This window comes from Notechis scutatus, chromosome 2 (assembly GCF_049901735.1).
Source record: "Notechis scutatus isolate UNSWTSFEM ecotype Mainland chromosome 2, rNotScu1.2, whole genome shotgun sequence".
NCBI lineage: Eukaryota > Metazoa > Chordata > Lepidosauria > Squamata > Elapidae > Notechis > Notechis scutatus.
The window spans coordinates 99,401,486-99,424,602 of NC_142010.1; the positions used below are offsets into that span (position 1 = coordinate 99,401,486).

The 23,117-nt window shown below is 37.0% G+C and overlaps 1 protein-coding gene across 1 annotated transcript in view; it reads left to right on the plus strand.

Moving 5' to 3' along the window:
- The first annotated feature begins 9,995 nt into the window (after window positions 1–9,995).
- The window catches only part of ATP10B (ATPase phospholipid transporting 10B (putative)), a 139,697-nt gene continuing 126,575 nt past the window's right edge, over window positions 9,996–23,117 (plus strand). The window contains exon 1 of the mRNA XM_087954181.1: window positions 9,996–10,076. The gene's annotated coding sequence lies outside the window, so the exon portion shown is untranslated. The remainder of the gene's footprint in view (window positions 10,077–23,117) is intronic.

The following is a 23,117-nucleotide window of genomic DNA, read 5'->3' on the forward strand; positions in this document are numbered from 1 at the left end:
TGAACTACAGACCTCATCCTTTGATTTATAACTCAGGAGAATATCACATAGGTCTGATAACCCAGTATTACAGAAGACACCTTCTTTAAGTACATAGAGAGGTGCATGCACATTGATTTTGGGTTTTCTTTTCCAAATCCACCCAATGATAGTGTAAACAGAGCTCATTATATTTAAAATGTAATGTTTAAGACCATGTCTTCGTGTTTATTTATTTGTATATTTCAAAAGGTAGATCTGCTTTTTATTGTTTTTTTTAAATTGTTTTTATTGTTTTATGTTTTTTTCCATATGCTGTAATCCCCAACCCTCCATGCATATAAAACACAGGGGGAAATGGGGGGTCACTTTGGTATCAGTAAAATATCATCAGTAAATCTGTAAAACCATGATATCATGGCTATTTTCAATCACATGGAATGATTAGTGAAACTAATTGAGAAGCAGTAAACATCACTTCCAAGCGACGGGTGAAAACTCCAAAAAAGCCACTAATCATTTACAAAAATAATGAAAATAGTGCTAAACTGTACCTAGTGATACAAAACAAAATTGGGAATTTAAAAAGCCATAGCCCTGACACCTCAGAGGAAGGCAAGCTGGGAAAGGGTTGTCCAAATAGACCCATTTGTCCTGACATAGTGAAGGAAGATTTAATTTCTCTCTGATCTCAGGAAAATGCCTATGGATTCCATATTTAGTTCCTGTATGGTGTAACAATCTGTGATTGCCCTACCTTAATTCTAAAGCTGTGCTACAGGGAGCTACACGCCATATATGAATTGCTAATTTTCAGGTATTTGGCTGTGGTGATCATATAAAGAACTTTTAAATATTCAGGAAGCTGCTACCAAATGGTCTTGAGTAAAGTGCAATTATTTAGTCACCCTTTAGATCTATTTTTATACTTGATTATTGTGGCTCCATGTGGTTAATAATGAAAGGCCTCCATTCAGTCCACCCATCACCTTGCTATACTACGGCTGCATTCAGATTCAAGCAGGCTTTGGCCTTTGGGTTTTCTAAGAGACATTTCTGCCTTTTCTAGCCCTTCAAACAAAAGCAATCAGATTAGGAGATATAATGCATTTTTCATATATAATGAAACTTAAGTGAAGCCTTCTGTGTTCATCTTGCTTCAGAAACAGAATTAATAACCATTTGTATTTTATTTTTATTTTCCCTTCCGACTAGTTGCCTGCCATTTTAAATGAGATTTTAGATTTCTTACCTATTCCATTTCTGTCTGTATATTGAAGGCAGGAAAAGTATAGAGCTGCATTTGCTATGAGATGAATACAGTAACTGAGCCTGTTTTGTTGCAGTATTTTGTTTTCTTGCAATATATTTATGTACATGATTATTTAAATTAGCAATGAACAATCCTGTCATACTTCATCATGTTAGCCCTTCAAAATGAGAAATATGAAAGTAGTTAATAACTGGGACATCGATGAACCAAAAAACCCTGCATTATTTCAAGAAATATAATAAATATGGGTGAAATGTAACCATGGAAAGCCTAACCTTTTTCAGATCTGTTCCAGGCTTTCCTTTTTCTGCCAGAAGGTTGACTTGTCCAGGAAGAACAGGGAAAAAATGTAGGTTTTGGTTTGGATCTAATTTGCATAAAATCAACAACCGATTCTCACAAATAGAAGCAAACCTGCTAGGTAATATCATAAAGCTTTGGGGCAGTGATACATAAATCTGCTGTATCTTTTCAGAAATGTCTATTCCACTATGTCATTGTGTTGGGATCATATCAATATGTCAAAAGATCATGCAATGATAGATTTTTCACTAAGCAATAGTAATAAATAGAATGGGTTATGTGACACACGTGGTGCTATCCCACAGCAGTATTTTCTAATGCATCTTTTAGTCAATTGATGAACTTACATTATGCTTGTCTTCTCTATAAGGGATCATGTAATTTTGAAACCCGATTGCTGATATTTCTCACCTTGGAAATGCTGTCAGTGAAAAGCTTTTTCCCCAGATGACTCCATATAAGTTTGCTAAATTGAGGCAGAATTCTTATTCTTTGCAAGCCATTTTGTTTGTTTTCTTTTAATTTCAGTCATCTTTTAGGACTTAATAGCATTTTCCAGAGTAGAATTATATTTTAACAGGTTATAAATTGTGATCAATAAGTTTCTGACTAGAGTTTATATAAGGTGACTTTATTCCAAAAGAAACCCTAATTGTCTGCAAAATAATTTCTGGCTCTCTTGTTTGTTTAACTCTATTGGTCCGATCCTAAGAACCAGGTAAGGATTCCAGGATGGAATCTGCAGGCATCTCATTTATAAAGGGCACTTTATAACTGGTTACTTGCAACTTGTGAATTTTACCATCAAAATAAATTTAGCATCACAGACACAAGAAATATGGGCCAAATGTTCTCTCTTCCTAAGCAATCAGGACAAAGCCTTTGATGTGGAGGAAAAAGGAGGAAAGGAAAAAGGAAAGTATTCAATGAAAACCAAATAGAATCCAGGAACTTTTGTACACAACACTAGGGACACGGTTAGAGTTGGAAAACATACTCCCTGCAACCAAGCATATTTGCCTTATTTAGTTATTCATTCATTCATTCATTCATTCATTCATTCATTCATTCACAAATTAATATCGCCAGAACCCTGATACCTAGTTCCAGACAACTGTGGATATTTTATGTACATAATAAATGATACATTAGATTACATGTGATATTTGAGTCTCCATTTTGATGCCATGTCTTTTTTGCTTTGTCTAGGTGAACATTCTGTTGACCTGCCAGCCTGTTATAGCAAGGACAAAAGGATAGGATCCTTAATGTTCTGTTTCCTACAGTGGGCAACTTCAAGCACAATTAGACAGCTGCAAAAGAGATCCCTGCACCATCATTTGCATTACACTAGTAACATTATTTATTGTACATAATTATTCAAGGTACAACAGCCATCTTTTGATGTTGTCAATGACTTGTAGAAACCAGCTATTTCTCACTCTGGGAGTAGAATACAGACATTATGATTAGCAGCTACAGACAGCTTCGTTTACCATTAATTAATCTAATTACCTATTTAAAACTGTTGAAGATCATGGTTATCATCATAAAATTAATTTTATGTTTTCTTTGTTGAAGTTTTTTTTAAAATTCCCTTTTGTTAAATCATATTCACACAGTCATATCACACCATTTTTATGGTGTGGTAGATGCCCATGCTATGCAGTCTGCCTCCAAATGCAGTGTACAGATGATGAAAATTATGAAGATGTATTGGTCTACTTTTCAGACAGTTCAATTTCAAAAGGCAGAGGGATCGAGGGAGAATCTGGAGAGTTTTATTCCAGAGACACACAATTTAAGACTCAGGAAAATCTTTGATGTGGCCTGCAGGGTTCTTCAAAAGTTCTTACTAAATTGTAATGATACAGGAAATTACACATCTGGAGAGTGATCCTATTAACTATCTAGCTTTAAGCATAGATAGATTATAGATAGATAGATAGATAGATAGATAGATAGATAGATAGATAGATAGATAGATAGATGAGAGATGGGAGGGAGGGAAGGAGGGGGAGAGGAAGAGAGCGAGAGATACTGGTAGATGGATAGAATGGCCCTCAAAAGCTGTTTGAAACCTGAAAAAGTTTTGTAACCCCCTTTAAATTCATATACACAACAAAGCTTTTTTAGAAGACATTAAGATTATTTCCTGTAACACATAGGCTTAATGAATTAATCATTACAGGCAACAGAAATTAAAATATCCCAGTATATATGCAGAAGTTTGCAGTTCTTAATTTAAAAGATTGCAGCTTTCAAAATTAAAAATATATTTTAATTCATCAAGCCTGAATATTGGCAGCAAAAACATCAGTGTCTAAAACTATGTTAATGCCACTACTACCCCACCAAAACCATATGAATTAAAATTATAAGTATGTATTCATAAAGTACAAGCAACAGAATCAATATTTTGAAAACCCACAAAGTAGACATCTGTTACATTGCTGCAGGTCAAATACCAAAGCAGGGAACAGCACAGAAAAGAAATCTAAGTAATAAAAATAATAATTCCTATATAAGAGTTTGAGAATGTGAAAATGTGCAGCTAGAAATTTGCCTATGATGGCTCCAAGGAAGCTTTTGAGTACTATTCAGGGTATGTACAATGTAGAGTTCTGTAAACCAGCAACATATTCAAAAACAAGAGGTCCCTGAATAAGTTGAGGCAATTACATCATAACTGTATTCTAAGAAGTATTTGCCCAAGGACTGTTTTCATGACCTCGTTGGCATGAAATGAAGTGAATACTGGCATCCTTTTGACACAGTATTTCCAATGCCTTGCCTATTCAGTAAAGCTGCTAGAAGTAGGGTGCAAAAATCCAGGAAATCAGCAGATTTTTTTTAAATATTTGTGGGCCATGATTTAAGAGCCATCTGGGTATAAGTAACCCAGATCTGGTAACCCTAACATTCTGCCATGTTTTTTTATTTTATTTATTTTTATTTATTTATTTATTTATTTATTTGATTTGCCAATTGTTTACAAGACAATAAGTATAAATGTATACATAGTTGTGAATACATGAAATGGTTACATATAAGAAAAATAAAGAATAAGAGAAACAATAGGACAGGGACGGTAGGCACGTTGGTGCGCTTATGCATCGCCCCCTACAGACCTCTTAGGAAAGGGGTGAGGTCAATAGTAGACAGTCTAAGGTTAAAGTTTTTGGGGTTTGGGGAAGAAACTACAGAGTCGGGTAGAGTATTCCAGACATTGACCACTCTATTGCTGAAGTCGTATTTCCTGCAATCAAGTTTGGTGCGGTTTACTTTGAGTTTGTATCTATTGTGTGCTCTTGTGTTGTTATGGTTGAAGCTGAAGTATTCATTGACAGGTAGGACATTGCAATGTATGATTTTGTATACCATGCTTAAGTCAGACCGAAGACGGCGTAATTCAAGGTTTTCTAGTTCTAGAATTTCAAGTCTGGTGGCATAAGGTATTCTACAGCGAGTAGAGGAGTGGAGAACTCTTCTTGTGAAATATTTCTGGACTTTCTCAATTGTGCTAATATCAGATACGTAGTGTGGATTCCAGACTGATGAACTGTATTCGAGTATTGGTCTAGCAAATGTTTTGTATGCTCTGGTTAGTAGTGTGATATTACCAGAGAAAAAGCTACGTAGGATTAGGTTAACAACTCTTAATGCCTTTTTGGCTATGTAGTTGCAGTGTGCTCTAGCACTTAGATCATTAGAGGTGAGTATTCCAAGGTCCTTTACAGAGCTTGGGTCATCAACAAGATCTTGACTATTCAGCTTGTATTTTATTTTCTGATTCTTTTTGCCAATATGTAAGACAGAGCATTTATTTGTTGAGATTTGAAGTTGCCATTTGTTTGACCATTCGGATACATAGTCAAGATCTTTTGTAGGGTAGCAGTATTGTCTGTGGTATTGAACAGCTTTACATCATCAGCGAAGAGAACGCAATTGCTCTTAATATGATCACAGAGGTCGTTTATGTAGAGTATGAAGAGAGTTGGTCCTAGAACACTGCCTTGGGGAACACCACTATTGACAGGTACTGGATTTGATAGGGCGCTCCCGATTTTGACCATTTGTTGTCTGTTTGACAGGAATGCTTCTATCCAGTTATTCAGTTGTCCAGAGATACCATAGGATTTTATTTTTAGGAGTAGTTTGTCGTGTACCACTGAATCAAAGGCTTTACAGAAGTCTATGTAGATTGCGTCTATTGTTTTGCCCTGGTCGAGTTGTATCGCTCCATATGTTTTTGCAGTGTAAGAGTTGCAGATTACAGGATAGTTTTTCCTGAAACCAAATTGTTTATTGGAGAGTAGGTTATTTGTCTCTAAGTGAAGGATGATGGATTGGTTAATAATTGATTCCATGACTTTACAGGTGACGCAGCATAAGGAGATTGGCCTGTAGTTTTCAACTAGGCTTGGGTCTCCCTTTTTGAAGATGGGGATGACTGTGGCTTGTGACCATAGGTTAGGCAAGGAGCTGGTTCTGAAAGATTTTTCAAAGATTATGCTTAGAGGTTTGGCTATGGCAGTGGATAGCTTTCTTAAGAAGTAGGCACATATTCCATCCGGTCCAATAGATAGAGATGGTTTTAGGTTGCGTATTGCTTTTTCAACATTGTCTTCTGTGAAATCGATATGTATTAGATCATTGTTGTTATCTGTGAGTACGGCTAGGAAATATTGGGCATGATCCATTGCTGTTTACAAATACTGAGCCGAAGAATGTGTTAAAGATGTTGGCTTTAATGGTGTCGTCGTTGCAGTCTTTACCATCAGGTCCTATCAAGGGAGGGATGGACCTTGAGTCTTTTAGTTTGTTGTTTACAAAATTGTAAAAAGCGCGGTGGAATTGGTGCTTAGAAGGTTTTCCTCTTGTTTAATGTGATAATTGGTGCATTCGGTCTTTATCTGGTGGCATAGATTTTTGTATCGGTTTTGAAATTGGCAACGTGACCAGATTTGTTTTTCCGCCAGAGTGATCTCTTTTTGGATTGAAGTTTCCTTATTGATATGGGTAATCTGCTTTTTGTTTTGTTTTGGGAGTTGTTGTTGGTACATATAGTTTGATGACTCTTTTGACTTCAAGTAAAAATATGTTATAATGGTCTTCAACGGTATTGCATCCAGTGAATAGAGATTGCCAATCAAGGGATGAGAGATCGTTGTCTATAAGATCATAGTTGCCTTTTTGAAGTTACAATAGGGGATTACATCATTGTGGTGATTTTTGTGTGGATGTATGTTGAGACAAAAGTCGATCATATTGTGGTCACTACTGGAAAAGGGTTCTTTAGATTGTATTCCGTAGATTAGGTTCAAACTGTTGCAGAAGATGAGATCGAGGCAGTTGTTTAGTCTAGTGTTGTTGGTTACTAGTTGTTCCAGTCCCAGATTTGTAATAGCATTGTAGAAGGTTGTGTGTATGATTTCAGTTGTACAATCATTTAGGGTCCAGTTAATATGAGGTAGATTGAAATCACCAAGAAGGATAAAAGGGTATGGGCAGGATGTAGCCCATGTTAGTAATGTATTTAGCTTGTTTACATGTTCGATGTCATAATCAGGTGCTCTGTAACATAGTAAGAATCGAATTGTGATATTTGAGGATAGTTCACAGATGATGGTTTCAGGAAGGGCAAACTCCTGGGTAACTTGGATATTTTTTAGATGTAAGGATTTTTATAGAATATAGCAACTCCACCTCCTCGACGATTTTCACGATCTGATCTGTAAACATGATAGTCTCTTACTGTGGTAATGGAGTCGGGGAGAGATGCATTGAGCCATGTTTCACAGACAAATATAATGTCGAAGTTAGCCATATTTAGGAGGAAGAGAAATTCAGGTATTTTATTCACGAGGCTTCTTGCATTGAGAAGTTTGCATTTAAGGCCGGCAGTAGTTGGAATTGAGGTAGTTGGGGGCGTGCGTGCCTAGTCTTGGGTGATGGTGGATGGGTTGAGGTAGGGTTGTGGTTGAGGGTAAAAGCTGAGTATTGGGTTGAGTGGTTTACTTTTGATACAGTCAGCATGGTAGTCAATGTACAGGTCCTTCTCTCCATTATCTAGACGGTTTTTGAGTTCGATGCGGAGTGCACGGGAGCGGGCACGTTGCTGTATGGTTAGGTCAGGGCGGCAACGGAGGTTCTTATGGATGGTGTTGGTTTTGGCGAGTGAGTTTATAGTATAAATGAATTTACGTTTGCTTGATTCATTTTTGCAAATGACCCTGCACAAGCGTGGGGCCACAGAGCCATCTCTATTTTTGAGCTCTCGGTCAATGCGGGAAATGTCAAGTATTTCATCAGCGGAGATGGTTGATGCTTGATAATTTCTGATGATGTTTCGGACAGTTGTGATGTCATCATTGACATTGATGTCTTCTAGACCAAATAAGATGGCGTTTGGGCGTTTCCGTTCACGCTCAACGGCTTCTCTGATGAGAATTGGGATATCAATATTTGTCTGGGTTGTGTTTATTTGTGGATTGGGTTGTGGATTGGATTGTGGTTGATTGGTAGAGATGTGGTTAGTAGCTATTGGATGTTCAGGTTTTTGCGTTGTGTCCTTTTTTTCAAGGTTGGATATTCTTTCTTTTACGGCGTCCAGGGATGCTACTATGATGTTGAGGATGTTGTAATGGTTTCGATGGTAGGGGATGTTTCAATGGTTTCAATGGTATCAACTCTTTCAGGCAGATCCAGTTTGGGTCTGCATGATTTGCAGATATGTGGAAACTCATTGGATGATTTTAGGTATTGAATCATCTGCTCAGGTAATCCCAAGCAGTCATGATGAGTGTATTTTTACACAGAGAACATTTGATGGAGTTTTCATTATCCTTTAGATTTTTGTAGCATTTAAAGCATGTGCAGGAGTCTTGTGGTTCATTGGTGGGGATCATCTTCTCTTAGGTTGTGGTTTGACGTAGGATTTTCTTTTTGGCATGGTAGGATTGTTAAAATAGTCGTTGATTGAATTAATTAGAGGAGCGATTTTGGGTAATCTATATAGCCAATATTATATCAAACAATCAATTGCAGTAATCTCTCAAGTCAGATAATATTCCTGAGCAACAATCAGCCTGAATAGTTAATTACTCTAATCATTAATCAATTAATTACACTAATCATTAACCACACTGTTCATTTAAATTCACTAGATCAATGATTTTGCTATTCAATTAAATTACATGAATTTTGATCTTTTAAACTAGTCAGTAATCACACTATTTGCACTAAACACTCTAATCACACTAATCAATTAAAAACAATAAAACAGTTAAACCATTAATAAAATATTTTATAGAAATTGATTATCTAATCGTTGATATAGCTGATGAGGTAGAAAAGTTGTAAGATTTGAGGTAATGAGGTAGTATTAAGAGTCTGCAAGGAACGGGTTAATTGTTTAACTGGCAGAGAGGAATTTATCGCTGTTTGAAAAGCAGATCGCTATTACTCTGTCCTAGTAATGTCCAATTATTACCAATTACTAGTGTAGCAGTTCTCACAGATTTTTGTAACTAAGTCTTCCCAACCTACCCTGCTTTGCTTTCCTCACACACACAAACCCTTTCCAGTTGTAGACCATCTGAGACAAAGAGAATGCTACTCATTACTTATTCCATCACTTTAACATCCATTTCTTAAATTTTTGCTACCTTGCTAGTTTTGGCTCCATACCGCTGTAAGTTGTGTGTGGAAGTTTTACCCTTCCACAAGCTTCTAGTTTCTCAAAAACATCATGGAGGATTTTGGATTGAAGACTAAATTAATAACACATCTAGACAACTCACTTGTCACAGTTCATTTTGGCTTCCTCTTATTCTCATAATCTCGTCACACTGCTGATTCGCTTGAAAGTGAAGGCTTGGGATTTTTTAAAAGAGTGTTGAAAATTCACAAAACACATAATAGATATGCTTCTTTTTAATTAAAGAAACACTGAAATAATCTAAAGAAGGATCATGAAAGGCATAGCTGTTGCTGAAAGAAATGTGTGTAGCAATCACATGAGAAACAAATTAATATTTATCAGCCGTATGTGTGTTGAGCCATAACTCAACCCCACCTCTGGCTTTTGTTCCACTGCCTTCTGCAGGAGTTCATTTGTTTGCATTCAAGTATCACCTTCTGGTATTTCAAGACATTCTTTATCAACTCCACACAACTTGGGAGTTGTACTACATTGTGTAACCTATGGCTTGTCAAACTTTCTTTTTAAGATCCACTTTTCTTCACTTATTATGCAAATATGCCAAAGGACAAGGAGGGGCTAATGATTAGACTGCTGTCTTGAAATTCTAGTTTGTCCAGTCCAATTATTGCTGGACTAAAAATTTTATTACAACTTTTCTGGTTTGCAAGTCCAGCTATCCTTGCTTTTCAACTCTGGGCTGTTAGTGTAAGACACTGTGCTGCTTTCCGCATGCTCAACTCATTGGAAAAGCTGTTCTAGGATGTGAAACACTGCAGGCAGATGAGAGGGCCACAGCGGAATCTGATCACCACTGTAAGTACATCTATTCTGGACAATTAAAATACAAATCATAAGAAACATTTTTTTTTTCAATTACAATATATAGTTCTCTCAACCTTCTTTTATCTATTCTGCTAGATTATTTTGTTCATATTTTTTGTACATATCATATGTGACATATTTGATTATGGCTGTAGTGTTATTAATGGCTTAGGAGATGATTTGTTAATAGTCCAGAATGACTTGCTGGTGCTTTCTCTCTAATCTCTAATGTTTGGAAGCTATCTGAGTAGCTTTCAATTGTTAGCCACCAGAATGTCAAAAGAGACATTGCAACTCTCCAGCAAGGGGGTTTGGTCTTGATCTAAATATATATATCTCTGTGTGCACACACACGTGCATGCACGCGCACACACACACACATTTGCACACACACGCACATGTGTACATGCGTATAAATCTGTTGTTGCTGTACTTTTAAAGAAAAAGTTTAAATATTTGTTCATATATTCCCAAACATTCCCTTCCTTGCCATCATAGTGGTGGTTGTTATAAAGAAAATGAAGAGGAAAATCTCTTATTTACCGGAAAATTAGATCACCAGAAACAAGCAGGCATCAAACAGAATGTAACAGGGAACATCTGCTTCTGTTGTGGGTGAATACTGAAAGCATAAAGCCCCTTTGGGAACACACAGGAAGCTATCTACAAATATCAGAAGGAGTCTAGGAACACCATTTCCAACTAATAAATATTATTAAAAGACATGATTTTTTTAATATGCAGCTCACCATTTTAGAAGCACGGGGTGCTAAACTGATCTTATATAGAATTTAAACTGCAATGAAGCTGGGGGAGATGAAGTTGGGTTTGCAGGTACAGGTTACATGTGAGTTACAATACAAGTGGCTTATCAGTTAACAATTGTAGTGTGTTAAAAACTTGTGTTTATTGAGACCTTTTACAATAGCCTGAAACCTTTTTGATATGTTGCATGTTCAACGATCTGTGGTTCAGTCATGTTGTTAAAGTCTCTTTTTTTTCCTGAGATGGTCACCTTGAGATCCCTTAATAGTGTCTTGGGAGATTGAAATGCTCCAATATTACTTGGTTTAAGTCCTGTTATCAAACATTAATTATTTCACACAAAATGTGTCCTATTTGTCCTATGCAGAATCCAGAGGGGCGTGGCTGGTGAATGAAGGCCTATATCACATTGGAGAAAGGATGTGTAAAGGTTGGGGACGGGATAACGGTCCAATTGGTATAAATGTGGGTGCAAAATAGACACCTGGATTTGTTGCAGGTTCTGATTTCCATGTTAGGATCGTTGTCCTGTTTTTGTTTGTTGTTTGTGAAAAAACGGTTCAGGTTGAATGGTTATCTCTATGCAAGTATGATCTTTGAAGCCAAACCTGAGAAACTGCAATGTCATTATTCAATATGCAGAGTATTAATAATGAATTCAAGTAGTTTCAACATGGAGCTCTAGTAATAACCCAGCAGATTCTTCTGTTGTGATCTTTTAGTAAAGCTTCCCTAGCAGTCGATCGGGGTCTATTGATTTGTCTGGTGATCTTATTGGGTGTATAGTTCTGTCTCCCGAATGCTTGGTTTCATTCCATCAGCTGAACATTTCTGTCAAGTAAATCAGAACAAATGCAGTTAAGGATATCTGTGAAGAAAGTTGTTCTAGGTCAACCATATTGTGAAGTTCTATGACTGTTCATGGCCATGCTTTCTGAAGTCCTTCCTTTACTTGAGAATCATAATGATATTCTCAGCATCTGGATCCATGGAATGACTCGCTCATAAAACTCCATCATAACTTCAACAATTTCCATCCCATCAACCTCAGCCATGTCGTATGAAACAATTGTGCATCTTTAAGATCCTAGTAAAACTGCACAGTTAACAGATAAATACTATATTTATATAGGAAAGCCGTACATGGTGATAAAGATCCCCATGAATACTTATGCGCTTCTAGCTTCCACTCAGCCTCCATCAACAAATCTATTTTCGGCTGTTTTTCTTCAAAACATACAGTACCATACAATACAATGAAGCTATTATGTAAATCATTGGATAGAGTTAACATTTTAAAAGAAAGCATCTGAAGTAAGAAATAAGGAAAATCTTGTCTGGGTGATATCTTTGGCATTTACAGTACATACTATGGGAGATCTTACCCAGAAAAAAATTTGTCCAGCCTTGATCTACAAATGTTAGTTATATTTAATTTTTGGATACATTTTTTTGTTCAGATTTGTATTCTAACATGAACATTCTAAGGAACATGAGCATGAATCTTAATTCTGACCTTCATGATTGTGCAATGGAATATAATTTGGAAAACAAATTAGTTCCCCATGGGTAAATTTGAACCCTACTGTTTCACTTTAATTTCTATACTGAATGGAATTCAGCACACTTCACAAGCACTTCCTAATGCCTTGCAATGAAGCTCTCCAGCATTTGATTTGCATTTCAGCAGTGAGCTGATTTTCAGCAGGCATTTAGAAGTGACATTGCAATTATCAGAAGTAGCTAGATTAAACCTTTGACTCAAGATGATCACACTGATGTTACCTTATTCTTAATCATCTGAAAAACAAAACAGCACTCCATTCCTTCTGTTGTGGGATGATTTTGAGAATAGACTCAAATATTTAAATCCTTCCATCTGTGAAAGGACAAAATAACCTTCCTGGAATCTATTTCTTTCCCTTGTGCCCTTTCCCATCTCTTTTTACAATAAGTAGACCTTTTCCAGCTTTAATAAGGCTTATATCAGCCCTTCATGGTATGGGGCTGGGTTATTTGAGCAACAGCTTCTTCCTGGTTACATCTGCTCATTCTATCATGGAAGAAGACCTATGTTGTGGGTCCCATCTACTAAAGAGTTACCTCTGGTTGGGACCCAAGAGGCAGGTCTTTTCTTTCATGGCACCCACCCTATGCAACACCATTTCCCCATTCCAGGTGAGACTCTGGCATACTTCTAGAAATTCCTCCAAACTTTACTATGTCAACAATCCTGGGTATGGATTAAGGGTATGGGAATCTGCTGAGGTGGCTCCACTATTTGTAATATCCAATGCTCTCTCCTAGCCTTTATTAATAATAGCATCAATGTTTTTCATGGTGGTTTAATACTGTTTCTTTTTATGGTTTTATCATACATTACCCAGAGTCACATTCTATTAGGTTGGCAGCCAGATGATGATGATGATGATGATAGTAATGATGATAGGTGATGATAGATTATGATAGATTATGATAGATGACAGACAGATAATCCTTCTATTATCCTGGCCCATTCATTGAATGACTTATGTTTGTCTAATAGCGCCTTATGACAACTACATTTAACTCCACAAAGCTATCTCTTAGCCTTTTGTGACTGGTGTGATGGTATGTTTTTGTCCAAGTAATTGTCCAAGTAACCAGGCCAAAGGCTTCTGTTTTGCTTTCTCTGTCACTCAAAAGAAACCCTATATTAGGGGTTGGAGAAAAGCAGCACCACACAAAATTTGACCCCAGGAATCACAAGTGCTGCTGCTAATTTTTTCCCACATATTCACTTTCATATTGCCACTTTCACTTGAAAGACCTTCAGCTTCACTTCCCCCTTTTCCACTGAGTCTGAGGTAAAGATAATGCTATCTGTTCAGATATTGGACTAGCTCTCTCCTTATTTTCTGATCTTGAATGGCTTTTTCCAGTTGTTTTATGCTTTGGCTGGTGTTGGCTTTGATGGTGTCTAGCCACTGTGTTTTTTGATGGCCTCGTTTCCATTTATTACTGACCATTCTAAGCATAACTGTCTTTCTCAAACAGTTTGATCACATGACATGGCAACAGTCTGAAGTAAAAACCTCCGAATGCCAGTTGCAGCAGAACAATAACAGTAGAGGGATTTTCTCCATCTTATGCTTTGGAATATTCTTCATAAATTCTTGCTTGAACTAAGATGGGCCTTTGCCAAATTCATCAGGTTATTCTTATCCTCTTAAATAGATCACTTTTTCACAAATCTACATTTTTTTTTGAATGACTATTAGTTGTTCTATTCTTTTATTTAATTATGGGCTATGTAATTGTAATCCGTTTTAATGAAGCATCCATGGAATGTGTCAACAAAGGAGGATGGACAAATATTTGTGTCTTTTCAGCTCTACCTGCTGCTTAATCTCTTGGTTTTGCTGGATTGAGATGCCTCTTGCTCCATCAGCCTTAGTGAGCACCAGCTACCACTAATTATGGTAAGATTATATGACAAATCATGAAGCATTTACTCAGTTGCTTCAGAAACAAAGAAATATTCATGAATTATTTTGTTATTTCCAGATCCTCTCCAAGAAAAAAAAAACACTTTAATGTGGAGCAGGCACTTTTTAAGAGAAACAATAAAATTTCATTGTGGGACCCATTCTCCCACTGAGATCAGTCACCAAGGAGGGCAAAACTGCAGTTGGAGCTATGGCTGGTCCAAAAATTAAGAGCCTACCCCTACCTCCAATATAGTGCCATCAAAGCACAGTGGTCCCACTAAGGCAATTTGTTCAACAAAAATCAGCGATACAAAATCAAATCACACAAGTAACTTCAGGTCTAGTTTGCCCTTAGCTATATCATGTTCAATTAGTAAAGCTAGAAAGAAAAATAGATTGCCTGCCAATAAATTTTCCTTTCTTTTCCTCATATTCTTTGGCCTTAAATTCTGCTGAAAAAATTACAGAAGAATATAATTGTCTTGTGCTCTAGTTAACCAGAACTCAATTCCTCCCTTTTTATTTTACTTGCATTTTATCCTTAGTAATTTGTTTTAATAACAAAGAGAAACAACTATGAAACCTAAGAGCAAATGACAGGTATACATTCTATGCCTCGGATCCTGGGTCAGAAAATATAGAAGAGTCTCCATCAAGTTCATTGCTGCCTCCCATCACCATTTTCATTCTTGATGCAATCTTGCAACCTGAATATTGTATTTTTCAATGTTGCACCAATAACAATGTGATTTAGTCATTCAGGGCCAACTCCTTATATCTTAATAATTAAATATTGTACGTTGGTATCTTTCTCCCCACATGGCTAGTAAATCTGAGATGGAAAATGAGAAATACAGGAGTCATCTGAACCAGCACCTTTATATTACTCTCACCTCCGTGACTTTCTCAAGGGTGCTTTTTCAAAAGGAAACTGGACTTTGTTATTTTTGAAGATGTTTTGCTTCTTATCCAAGAAGCTTTTTCAGTTCGGTACAGGTTCCATACCAAAAGTCAAGGTTCTTTGCTAGCATTAAAAAGTCAGTTCGGTTCAGTTCAGTCAGAATTGAAGAAGCTTCTTGGATGAGAAGCAAAACATCTTCAAGGAAAACCAAACCCAGTTGCCTTTTGAAAAAGCACTTTTGGTTTAACAATGACCAGGATGATTGAGAATATCCATAGATACCTCTCTGGGTTGCCTTCCTTCTGCCACTAATGAAAAAAAATGCACACTTTAAGGTACCCATTACTCCTAAACTCCTCCCAAGCTCCAAAAATTTAAAAGGTCTCCAAAATCCATCATTTCAGAGTCTTTGAGTATGTAACTAGGTTGTCTAGTCAGAAAAGTATGGAAAGACTTCTTCCATACTTCCCTCACAGGCTTGTATCACAAGATAATAGTTCCATTTCATCAGGTTCCATACTAGAAGTCAAGGTTCTTTGATAGCATTCCTATATAACTCTTCCTATATGGCTCAGTAATTCTGGGCAATTGCGTATTGTATTTATTTTTTTCTTTACTGTTTACCAGAATGTCCCTCAGCTTCTAGCAATGCTTCTTTCGAAACTGAATGTTTTTCTCATTTTGTCAGCTCTTCCCATTCCTACTCAGTTTTAACACAATTTTAACACCTTTCTGATCTTAACACCTGTAGCCTCCTAGTTTGAAAGGAGCCTGGCCTTTTCTGTTTGATTGTTCCTTAAAATGTCTCACAATTGTAAGGCCCTTTTCCAATGCCATTCTCTCATCCACTCATTGAAACTGTTTGGCTCTGCTGATCTATGTGAACTGAACTAATTTAAAATTTACTTCCAAGACCACATGACTACTTTGCCTCACTTCATTAGTGCCAAAATCTCTCACAACCTCTACTTTCTCCTCCCTGCACCAGAATCTTCTGGAGACATATTCTCAATGAGAGAAGATAACTTTTCATCCTCTGAGAAAATATTCTCGGCTTCTTCCCTTCTTAGAATTTCACCATCATATTTCAGGAATTTTTTTGCCTGAGGAAACAAGAGAGTGCTGTTTTGTCCCTGAAACTACTTTTCCTCAAGCTCCCTGTCTTTCCAAGCTTTTCTAGGGCAGCTCTTTTGGTCTCGGAAGAAAAACCTGCCTCTCTGAGAGTCAAAAACTGGTGGTACAGTTCATATAACTATGATTTCTTCCCAGGAGGGAAAAGGTCATTCATATGATCATCATTCATATGAAGGATGTCATTCATATGAGCCCAGCAGGGAGAAGATCATTCATGTTAGTTTAAAAAAAACACTGGATTGTCTCATTTACCTGCTGGTTTTCCATCAATATATCTGTTGTGTTGCCGAGGCTTGCTAAGCAGGATTAGCTACATTGCTGAATGCTAATGCCAAACTGGCAGGGATGCTTAACTGTAACATCTGCCTAATTTGTATTTATCTTCACCCTCAAATCGCCAACACCAGTGTTTCAAGGGCTAGAACTTTCTCCTGCTCAGTGAGCAAAGATTAGACTTCCTGATGCTTAATATAATTTCTAACAACTGGATTTTAAGTTTGCCTTCTAAAGTGGAATTTTTGTCACTAGAATATTCCATTTGTGAAGGCTGTTTTATTTCTGCATAAAGGCATTTGATACTGCTGTTGATAGAAAACTTTAACTGCTCTTTCTCAAATTTGGTCAGTAAGGAGAAGGGAAAAAAATCTGAACTTTTGGATACATGTAATTAAAGACATCTGCAGAAGAAACGTTTAATGAATACATTGCTACTTAACCTTAAGATACTATTCAGTCTTGAATTAATGCATGTGGGTTACTGTAAGATCCTTGATCATTAATGAAGGACCCTATCTATTAAGTTTCTAATCAAGCAAGTCAGATTTTTTTTTGTTTTCTCTGTAGATGCTAGTATAATTATCCTTAATGTCTTCTACAAAATTTCATTAAATTAAATAGGCCCTTTCATTTCCGCCACAAATGCACATGTTCAATGCAATTTCTTCTCTTTGTTGTTGAGTAGTGCGTCTATCTAAATTTGGAACAGGCTAGATCCGGCAAAAGAGAACTTCAAGGGCAAACATTCCCTCCCTTTCCTACATACACAGATTTTTCTTTGATAGTTTACAAGTGACACTTTATTTATGCTTTTGAATCACAATCTTTTCAGTTCAGTGCTTGGAAATGAGGAACCTTAGCCTTGTCAGCTGAGGAGTATGGGAATTGTAATGATACCTCTCCAGATCTTCCATTGGGGAAGACAACACTAGATACCGTATATATACCAACTGAAAAGTTGTTCTAATGTTAGGGTTCCATTTCATCATCTAGAGCAGTGATCCCCAACCTTTTTTATGCCGCGGTCCGGTACCAGCACCAGCTGGGCGCCGCGACCCGCCGGCATCAGCTGGCGCCGCCATCTTTTTGATGAAAAGTGCTTCCGGTGACCTCACTGGAAGCACTTTTTCATCAAAAAAGCGGCGCGCTCGTGAGCTTTTCTGGGTAGAAATGGCTTTCTATCCGGAAAAGCTCACCGGAAGCGCTGGCGCCGCCATCTTTTTTTGATGAAAACGTGCTTCCGGTGAGCTTTCTACCCGGAAAAGCTCACCGGAAGCACTTTTTCATCAAAAAAAGATGGCGGCGCCCAGCAAGCCAGCGGCCCGGTAGGACTTGTTCCGCGGACCGGTGGTTGGGGACCCCTGATCAAGAGGAAGCTTTTCTGACCAATTTGAGATGTCCCTTATTGTTGACCACTTACTGTCCTTATTTTCTTCCAACTAAGCTGAATCAAACTTTTTTCATATTATTTAAATACAGTTACTCCTCAACTTATAACCATTCATTTAGTGACTGCTCAAAGTTATAGTGGCATTGAAAAAAGTGACTTATGACCATTTTTCACACTTACAACAATTGTAGCATCTCCATGCTCATGTCATCAAAATTCAGATGCTTGGTAACTGGCAGATCTTTATTATGATTGTGATGTCCTGGGAATCTGTGATCATCTTCTGCAACCTTCTGACAAGCAAAGTCAATGCAGAAGCCAGATTCACTTAACAACCATGTTACTAACTTAACAATTGCAATGATTCACTTAACCACCATGGCAAGAAAGGTCATAAAATGGGACAAAACTCACTTAGCTTAGCAACAGAAATTTTGCACTCAATAATGGTTATAAGTTGAAAGCTACCTATAAGTGTAAATGATCAATTAGACTTCTCAAACGTAAGTAGGATCACTCATAGAGCAATACTGTAACATGATTTGGATGTCATTCCTTAGTTTGTAATGTATATTTCTGGATGCAGCAATTGCAATTCTACCATCATGTGTCACTCAGAAGTATGACCTGATCTGCTCCCAAGAAAGCATGAGAATAGGATTTCAATTTTAATATGCTGTATCTAATTCTTCTTTTCAGATGCAAATATTACAATGAATGCCAAAAAAAAAAAAAACCTCAACAAAGTTCTTTGTTGTTGAAAGGTGCAAACTAATGTATGTGCCAACTCTTTAAACTAAATCTGGAAATAGCAAGGCTATATATGTGAAGTAATTCATGACTCCCAAGTTCACATCTATGACAGCCACAAATTAAATACAATTTTAAAACCCCTATGGGTGTATGAAGTAAACAGAAGCAGCAATTTTGGCTTAGCTTGCCCAATCACCTCAACCTTTTATAGAAAGCTCTAAAAGACATCACCAAATCAGCACCATACTATCCAGAGAAGTTTCCTTCATTGCTTAACCATTAAGAGAGCCAGTCTGATCTAGTGGTTAAGGTGCCAAGCTAGAAAGCAAGAGACAGTGAGTTCAAGCCCCACCTTAGCCATGAAAGCCAGCTGGGTGATTTTGGGCCAGTCACTCTCTCCCAGCTCAACCACCACATAAGGTTGTTGTGGGGGAAATCGGAGAAGCAAGGTATGTTGGATATGTTCACCATCTTGGGTTATTAGTAAAAATAATAAACGCCTGATATAAATAAACAAACAAAATCTAGTCTGGATGATATCACAAAGCAGTAAACTGAAAAATGATACTTTTAATACAGGCATCCCAACTGAATAATTATTTTCTTTATTAGGATTATTGTTTTGCTTAGTCCTATAAGTTGCTGAACAATACCTAAAGATTGATATGTCACCTAAAATGTTTGTGATCTTTTTTACTATTTTTCTTTTGTTATTGTGCCTGTTGGTTCTGTTTATAGCCTGCTTTTATTATTTATGGGCTTTTAAACAGTTTTATTACTTTTGTTGCCCCATCATTTTGGGTTTATCCTTTTAATTATGAAAAGTGAGTCAGAAATGTTATAAGTGAATCAATAAACCCATTTTCTTTTCTACTCATTGTCAATTTTAAAAGAGTTTGCTGTTATCAAATGGGTGTGATTTGCAGGGGAATTAATTGTTTCATTTTCAGATATTTTTCAACCAGCTTGAAAACTCTATTTAAAATAGAACCAGATTCCTCTTGCTGCGTGACAGAAGTCTTTTGCCACTTTGTTCTTGTAGACGCTAGGCAAAAGAACCACCTCTGCTAATTTAAAATAAGGTATGGCATATTAATTTATTGGTGCCTCCAAATCAGTATTGACTCCTGGTAACTGCTTGGGTGATGCCCTATGGTTTTCTTGGCAAGGTTTTTCAGAATTTGTTTTCCTTTGCCTTCTTCCTAGGGCTGAGAAAGAGTGACGGGCCCAAAGTCACCCAGCTGACTTCATGACTAAGTCAGGACTAGAACTGAAATTCTCCTGGTTTCTAGCTGGTGCTTTACCCACTAGGAATACTTGGCACAGGCTGGTGGTGTTGACTGGTACTCCTTACTGGGGAATGAGGGAATTACAGCAACTGAGCTTTCTGATTCAACATGCCAAAATCCTAAAACAGGTCAAGGCACAAAACCCACAAGAGTTAACAAATGACACTCATGCTGAAATCCCTACAGCAAAATTTGATTGTATGACACTTCCAAGGTTGTGTTGAGCAAGTCTGAAAGGGTTTGTTTTATTTTGTGTTCATGTTTATTTTTCTGATTGAGTATTTGCTATAACCATTCCAGTCATCTGTGGCTTGGAATCCATCAAAGGAGCAACTGTCTCTTTCCGTGTTTTATTATCTTGTCCACCTTAAGGAATGAGATAGAAAAGCCAGAAGGAAAAGATCTCATACTGAAACACTTTCTCAGATCATTAGCATCTGTCAACACTTGTAGAGAGTTGATTAGCAAGAAATTGCAAACATAGTGCTTCCTTTACACAGGGTGTCTGCTAGTTATTTTTAAGCTGTACTTATATAAGCTGTCACTAAATTAAGGAGCTATGGTTTAGACATCCTGAAGGAGTTATTTTTGCCATGTACAATACAACTGCTAGCTCTTTAATTTTTTAAAGGTAGTTATTGATTTATTAAGTGAAGTTATTAATTTTATTATTCAGTGAGCCTGAATGGTATGTCACATGCATGTCTCTGAGATCTGTGTTAAAGTCACAAGAAGGTACAATCTTGTATACCTCCTAAGGCATCTAGATCATTTCTCACCATCTTCTTGAGACTTCAACAACGGTCCCAAAGATTCAATAACACAGATAATAACATATCTGAATCTGTATTACTATAGCAAGTTTTTATGTCCTGCACTCTGGAACAATATAGCTTTCTTCATGTAACACATCATGAAATGACAGTCATCTTTATTCAAAGCTAAACATATTCATTTTTCTCATTTCCTCAGTTTAATTTCCAATATCTTGACTGTCTTCGTAATTTTTCTCTGGGTCTCTTCTAGTTTTTAAAAATAGAGTACCAAATATCATCAAATGGTACCTGCCCTATGTGTTTGTATGTATGTATGTATATATGTATGTATGTATGTGTATGTGAATGTGCATGTGCATGTGTGTATGTGTGTGTATCAAGCCTCTTGAAGATGATCAAAGAAAGGTGTCAAAGCCAGAGAAGTCTTGCAATGAACTTTAATGATACCAAAAGGAAATTTTGCCCTTTCTGCCTTTCTTGCTGCAGGATCTGACCACCTTTCGCTGATAAATTCTAAAATCAGGACTGACTCATTTCTTGTTAGTTGATCTCATATGCAAATAAGAATTATTGTCTTCTTCAAGTGATAGCAGCTCAGTCTTGCTATAGACCAACAACCTCAATGACTGGGTAACCTATTCAACAAGCAGAGAAGGATGGCTGATCTAAAATTGCCAACACTTATTAGTTTCACTCCCTCACCCCTTTTATTAGATTAACACCCGCTACAAGTACTAAGTACCATACATGTAATCTGTTACAAGAGTTGAAATGGTGGTAAAGAAAACAGAAATGTTGTTGCAAGGATGAGAGAAAGAAAGGTGAAAAGTTGGGGCCATATCGCCTGCCTATCTGCCTGCCTATCCTGCATCAACTTGGAAAATGGGGAACCTGTAAATGTAAATTTGGAGGGAGGTTCTAGCACTCTAATGGGTAGGTGATTTGTTACAGAGTTTTATGGGTTATATGTATTCTTATTTTATGGAATGTTGCTGTGAGTTGCCTAGATTATCACACAGAAGACTGGCAGCCATTACCTTTTCTAAATAGTAATAATAACAAGAGCAGCAACAACTTTATCAAAAGGATTTACTAAAATATGGTTGCTAAAGATCATTTTCATACTGCAGAAACTTGCAATATTTCCAGTGCCACCTCCTCTAATTTCCGATAGTCATACACAGCCAGTAATATTTTCACTATTGATGGCTACTTCTTTATAACAATAGCAATAGCAGTTTTGCTCATATTCTTGCATGTACAGTTGGATGTGGAACCCAGCAACAACAAGCAAGAGATATCAAAAGATTTGGTCTGGTGATAATTGCAAGGGATGATTGCTTAGAGTCTGCATTCCAAAAAGCAGATGAAGCGGGGGGGGGGGGGAATGACTTCATTCCTTGTATATATAATTAATATTAGATGAAATTAGATTAATTAAACATAGTTTATATGATTATTCCCCAGTCATGCTTTTAATCCTTTTTCTTTGGGTCACATTAAACATTACAGCTTGGTGATAATTGTTAGAGGGCTTCAGGAGGTTGTATTCAAAACTTGGTACGGGTTACACACAGAGTATGTCTGGTTATGGAATCAGCTAAACAATAGCTTTTTATCTAGATAACTACAAAACTCAGTAAAATAGATATAGGAATCTGATACTTTTCCAATGATTTTGGAACTCATTTCTCTATCACTCTAACCAGCTATCCAGTGGCCATTGATTATGACAGCTCTAGTCCAATACATTAAAAAGTACCATGCTAAATCACGAGAAGGCAAAGTATTCAGAAAAGAGGGATAGTTTATTTCTTTAGGCCTGCGCCATAAATCTAGCTACCTCTGACATGTTGAATTTCATCTCTTTCCCTCCCTCAAAAAATTGGAACTATAAGTCATGAATTCTGTTAGAATATGACACAAGAAAGACATCAATCATATGCACATTTACATGCCCTGCTTCTATTTACAGGGGAGTTATGGGATACATAAAACTTTATCAGATATTTATGAAAATAATTCACATCTGAAAGGTTGTTTATTCATGGGTTGGTATCATTTAAGAGTTGCATTGAACTACTATTGGGGTGATCCTTTCATCGGGAGCCAGCATGTTGTTTCCTTCAAGCTGTGTCTTTCACTGAAATGTCACTATTCTGACAGTTCATTGACAGGAATGTCCTGCCTGCCTAAGGAATGGAGCATGATATCTCTCTGGTGCACATTTTCTGTAGGGAGTATCTGAAAGATTGTGAGTCAAGTGTTGCTGTCTACT